We start from the raw sequence: 6927 nt of genomic DNA, 5'->3' as shown, positions 1-6927 counted from the left end.
GCAGTTTTTTGGTCCATTTCAACCCCTAAATATATGGCGATCATCTCCAAAAAGAGTAGGCTTCTATTCTGACCCTCATCTTATCCCCATGCAAAATTTCGTAAGGATCGGACCATAAATGCGATCTGTATATGATATCCTGATATCCTAACTACTTAGTTTTGTTAGCTGTAGAAATATTACCAAAAATATGACAAAATTGAAAAAATATGAGAAAATGTTACAAAACCAATATTTTCATCTTTAGAGAGATATTTTAATGCGATTTTTTTAGACGTTTTTTCTTTCCTGCCAAGAGGCTATTTTGAATTAATGAGAACTGTCGAAATCAGTTTAGCCGTATATAATAAGAGATCTTTCAAGCATATCTTCTTTGATAGACATACATATATATCGCACATATTTTGTTATATATCCGATTTGATGGATGTTAACATCAATGTAAAGATCATGGCTTTGTGATTTAAAAGCTAGATCGACTCAGCTCGGCGAGCTAGGAAGATCCATATATACTTTCCTATATGGGAAACCAATATTTCGAGGTGTTACATAAATTCTGGCCCAATCAAACTTATAATACCCCCATAATAATATAAAAATAATAAAAAGTCGATCCTTCGTGGGGGAGATATCAGAAGGAATAAGCCGATAAATATAATAGACGAACTATTAGTTCATAAGAATTTTATGAGATTTATAATTATTAAAAATCTTGACGCCCAGAAAGTGAAAGTGAAAAGAAAATCGCTGACTTGTTTCGATAGGTAGGTATTCAAAATGTTTACGATTTGTGGGGGAGATACAAGATACAAGATCCTATCAGATGTTTATTTCACATTTTATAAGCATTATGGTTATTCAAAAGTTTGACCATTTGCGAGGGAGGTACCAACAGCAATGGTCTGATATACAATAAAGCTAGTGTTTATATAAATATTGGAATGTGCGAAATTTGTAGACAACGGACACTTGTTATTATTTCATTAGAGATATGCTTGAGTATTGAACGGTCAAGTGAATTTTATCTTAATAAATACTATCAGATGTTCTTTAACTTAAATCAAATGGAAAATTTCGCATTGATTGACCTGTAGACCGACATCAAAATCGAGAAAATACTTTTGTTTTTGGTACATATTTTATGATCAAAACAGTACACTGTTATTCTGAATTCTAACTCCAAGCGAAAATTTCATGAGGATCGGACTACTGGGTGAGATAAAATACTGCAACATAATCAAATTCCATAATTTTTAATTTTTTTTACATTTTATTGAATTAAAGCAAAAAATGTCAGAAATAGCATCAAATTTAGAATAAGTTTGGATTTGTTCGAATTGGTAACCACGAATTATGGTCTTCAAACGGCCAATGAAATCATCACAAGCTGCCCGAATGTTGCTCTGCTGTATTTTGGCCCATTCCCGACGAAGCGCTTGCTTGAGGTGATCGACACTATGGTATTTTTGAGTGCCAACCTTGTTTTCCAAAATACTTCACAATAGTCCAAAGGATTGGTATCCGGAGATTTTGGTTGCCATTGTGCACTGGAAATGAAGCGACGAACCTCATTTTGTAACCATTCTTGGGTGGCGCGTGCTGAGTGCGATGGTGCTGAGTCGTGTTGGAATGTCCAAGGTCTTCGTCCAAAATGTTTGCATGCCCAAGGATTTAATACACCCTCCAGAATATTTTCGCGATAATATTCGGCATTTTATCTGATGCCACGGTCGATTAATACGAGCGAAGAGCGACCATCGGCTGTTATGGCAGCTCACACAATCACCATGGCTGGCCGACGCTTGAGTTCTGATGGTCAAACGAAGGCGCACATTTTCAGCTGACCTCTTTGGAAAGTAAACACGATCATTTTGTTTGTTAAACTAATAGATAAAGAATGTTTTCTCATCGGAGAAACCCGAATTCGGCAGTTCACCACTTTCGGCCAAGCGAAAAAACTCTTTAGCTCTTTTAAGTCTAATTTCTTTCTCTTGCAGTGCTTTACCCATTCATTTTTCAATATTTGCCGATTGCGATATGTTTAGCTCAAGAGCCATTCTTTTGTGATTTCCTTGGAATTAAAAATATTCGCGTTTTAATGGAAGTTAATAAAAAATGTAAAGTCAATCGGTCTATAATTGTGACCAAGAAATTTGAATCAAGATTTTTTACTCTTTTTGGTCCATTTCAATCCCTTAAAATTTAGTGATCATCTCCAAAAGCAATAGACTTTAATTTGACCACAACCCCACCTCCATGCAGGATCCGATAATAATTGTGGCTTTTAGAGTGATTACAAATTAACATGGTCGGACATACACAGCTAGATCGAGTGACCTTGGCGGGATAGTAAGGTCCATATGTGTTGCATTATTTTTGGCCCAATCAAATTTATAATACCCCCAGTATATAGTATTGTAGGGCAAACAAATGCGAACATATTTCCTAAGTTTTACCTTGGTCTGGCTATATTTCGATCCAACTGAGACATAAATGTTTGAGAAACTCATAAGGCGACATTTGTTAGTCATATTTTGATTATCATTGGATAAAATGAAAAATTCCACAAAAATCTATTTAATCGCTTATAACGTCACTGTCGACATAGACATACGGCCAAAGTTCAAAGTTTTTGCAATGAAAAAATGTTCCGTCGTTATCATTTCACAACTTCACACAATTCCTGCGTCTAATATCATATTTCGAGAATTAAATATTCTATTTGCAACCAATAAATGGTAATGTATACTCTCTCCCTCTGGTATATAGTTGTCCATAAATCACGCCTATTGTGGTGTACCAGTCCTCGACTCTTCCGTAGTTCTATGAAACAGATTATCTGTGTAAATCCCCCCAGAATTAAGAACATCAAAGGCGGTGCAATTTTATACTGCGTATGAGAGCCAAAAAAAAAAAAAAAAAAAAAAAAAAATCCCCCAAATGCAGCGGAACAAAAATGAAATGTTGTTCTAAAAATATTGGCGCGGCAATGGTATGAACAACCTATCCTGCAATTGTATTTAACACCTACACTTCCACACACACACACACACATCCTTACATCTGTGTGGGCAAAGCTCATTTCTTGTGTTTTTCATTTCAATGTGCGTTCAATGGGAAAGCTTCTTCACACCATCACATGCGCACAATTCAAATTTTTCTTTCATTGTGTTGCGTTTTTATGTGTGTTTGTGTTTTGGTAAAAAACAACCTGTTGATGGCCATTTCGTGGTATTTGTTGGTGTCCTCCTTCTCCTTCGTCTTTATCGCGTTGGTGTTAATTCTTGACAATTTGTTGTACAAATGTTGTTCATTATCGCGGCTACATGCCAAAATGCATTTTGCAGTTCGACGTGAAGAGATATGGACTTTGTTTTGTGTGGTTGTATGTATCAGCTATGTGGGATTTGTTTTTGTTGTTGTTGTTTTTATTATCTTCAGTGTCAAACATTAGCCAATGAATGTTTGACGTTACATCTGCGTCGTACGCTAATAGCCGAAGAGGCCATGTTAAATGTTGACGATGTTGTTGTTATCAGATTTATCACATCGTGGAACAGTGTTACGGCATAAGATACATCTATTGTATTTTGTTAAAATACAATACGAAATATATTAACATGTACTAAAGTTGGGAGTTTAGAATTAGGGATTTAGGTCATGATGATTTCTTTCTATGTTAATTTGTAATCACGCTACAGGTCGCAATTATGTCCCGAATTGAAATTTTGCATGGAGGTGGGGTTAGCGTCAGAATAGAACCCTAATGATTTTGGAGATGATCGCATAATGGTTAGTGGTTGAAATGAACCAAAAACTGAACAATTTCCTGATTTTGAAGTTTATCTACAGGTCGCATCTATAGACCAATCAACGTGGAAATTAGCATGGGGCTAGAGTTTAGGGCTGGGCAGAAACTTTCCAATTCGGATAGTCATTGTGTAATATTTAGTGGGTTAAATAGACCATAACATTTGTGTTAAACTAGCTGAACCCGGCGCGCTTCGCTACCTCTTTTGATTTTATATGCATTCAAAATTTTATTTACAAATATATATTGGTTGAAAAAAACAAATTTAAAAATTAAAAAAAAAAATTGTTGCACTACTTTAATGCGTAAATAACCAAAACTATTAGAAAAGCAGTAACTGACATACATACACAAAGGGTTTGTCCTTCGGATTTATTTATTTCATAGCAAATACCAAGCGTGCAGTAAACTGCAATCTTCTAAAGTTGAGTGACATTCTTATTAAAATCATATCCCAATCTGATCCGATTTAAATATAATTTAAAAAAATACTTTTACACCATATTCTGAGCGTATTTGAATATAATTTTTCAAATTTATTTTTGTACCAAATTTAGCCACTCATGCCGAATTTCATTGGAGTCGGAAATACGTATCGTGTTTTGTGCATCAAATATGTGAAACCGGCGGAAAATATATATGGGAGCTATATCCAAATCTGAACCGATTTTAATATAATTTGATTAATTTATTTTCTAATCAAAATCCCGTTACATATTCAAAATTTCTTTGGAATCGAACATACATATCGTGTATGGTGCATAAAATACATGAAATCGGTCGAAAATATATATGAGAGCTACATCCAAATCTGAACCGATTTTAATATAATTTGACAAATGTATATTTGTTTTAATTTCCGCTACACATTCCAAATTTCATTTAAATTAGAGATACATAGCGTGTTTGGTGCATCAAATACATGAAATCGGTCGAAAATATATATGGGAGCTATATCCAAATCTGAATCGATTTCAATTTAATTTGACAAATTCATTTTGGCTCCTAATTCCGTTACTTATTTTAAATATCATTACAATTGGAAATACATATCGTGTTTGGTCCACCAAATACATGAAATCCGCCGAAAATGTATATGGGAGCTATATCCAAATCTGAACCGATTTCAATATAATTTGACAAATTTATTTTCGGATTAAATCCCGTCACACATTCCAAATTTTATTGGAATCGAACATTCATATTGCGTTTGAGGCATCAAATGAACAAAATCGGTCGAAAATATATATGGGAGCTATATCCAAATCTGAACCGATTAAAATATAATTTGGCAAACTTATTTTTGTTCCAAATTCCGTTACGTATTCCAAATTTGGAGACCGTATCCTCAACCAATTAATAGATATGTGCATATAAAATCTAAATTTTTGGGAGGTACCTCCGATTCTGATGCTATATCTCCAGTTCCAAGTGGAAATTCAAAAATTTATGTAGCCTATGTTACTTTCAGGCGATGTTGCAGTATTTATGGAAATTTTCAGGAAAATCTATTCAGCGGTTTTCGAGTCCATAAATTACAAACAAACAAACATACAAACATTTTCCTCTTTTATAGATATAGATAAAAGTCTAATTTCCATTAAACAGCGAATATTTTTAAACCCGGCGCAATCACAAATAGACGTATATGCCGATAGTAAATAAATCGGATATACAGCGAAATATATACAATGTGTATATACGAAGTAAAGGGATTTTAGCTAGAATGCTTATATCTCAAGAATGGTTGGACCGATTTTGACAAATTTTGTCAATTCAAAATGCCCTCTTGGTATAAACGAATTTAATCTATAAAAATCGCATCAAACGATGTCAATATAGATTTTGTAGTATTTTGTGATATTTCTTATTTTAATACCCTCCACCATAGTAGGGTATTAAATTTGTCATTCCGTTTGTAACACTTCGAAATATACATTTTAGAACCCACAAAGTATATATATTCTTGATCAGCATAAAATTATATGTCGATTTAGCAATATCAGTCCGTCTGTCTGTGGAAATCGCTCTAGCTTCCCAACGAAATGAAGTAAGATGATCACAATTTACTCAACTGTATATTATGTTTGCAGGTATAGAAAATATTGGTATTGAAAATGGTTCATGTAGGTCCACGTCTTCGTATAGCCCACACATAATAATACCTCCCTATTTTCGGTATTTTGATGATTTTAGAGATATTATTTATCGGAACTGTTTCAAATTTGGTACTTGAAGTTCGTAATGAATACTACAGCCTAAGACAGAAAATGGGCCATGTAGGTTCCCCTCTTCGTATTACCCCCCTATATAACGGTTCCTCCCGATATTGGATATTTTGATGATTTTAGAGACATTATTTACCGGAACTATTTCAAATTTGGTATTTGAAGTTCGTATTGAATACTAGAGCATGTGACAGAAAATTGTCTGTGCAGGTCCAAGTCTTCGTATAGCCGCCATATAACGGTACCCCCGATATTCGGTATTTTAATGATTTTAGCGACATTATGTTCCGTGCCAGAAAATTGTCTGTGCAGGTCCACGTTTTATAACGCCCATGGTACCTCTCTATATTCGGTATTTTGATGATTTTAGCTACATTATAAACAGATTTTTTTCAAGTTTCGCATTTGAATATTGTAATAGATTATGACAAAAGTTGCCTATGCAGGTCCACGTCGTGTTGGTGTAATTATATACATATGGCCTATGTAAGATCCTCACGAAAATTTTCATAAGGGTAGGGTTAGGCTCAGAAGGGCTAGGTCTATGGTTTTACAAGATGTCCGCAATATATTTAGGAGTTGAAATGGACCAACAACAAAACATGTTCCTGATCTTGCTGCCGTTATAGAGGTCACAAATAGAAAGCAAAGCATACGAAAATTCGCATGAAGTTAGAGTTTAAGACAGCGAGTAGAAAGGAACACTACTTTTGTGTGAAAGACAAGCAAATCATATAGATGAGTCTAAATTTGGAGCATTTGGAGATGATGGCAAAATATTTAGGGGTTCAAATGAATCCAAAACAGAAAAATTTTCCTGATCACATAATTGAAACCAATCGACACGGAATTTTGCATGAGAAGAGAATTAAGGACAGAGAAGAAGTC

The sequence above is a fragment of the Musca domestica genome, unplaced genomic scaffold (assembly GCF_030504385.1).
Source record: "Musca domestica strain aabys unplaced genomic scaffold, Musca_domestica.polishedcontigs.V.1.1 1, whole genome shotgun sequence".
Taxonomy (NCBI): domain Eukaryota; kingdom Metazoa; phylum Arthropoda; class Insecta; order Diptera; family Muscidae; genus Musca; species Musca domestica.
This window is presented reverse-complemented; position numbering follows the sequence as displayed.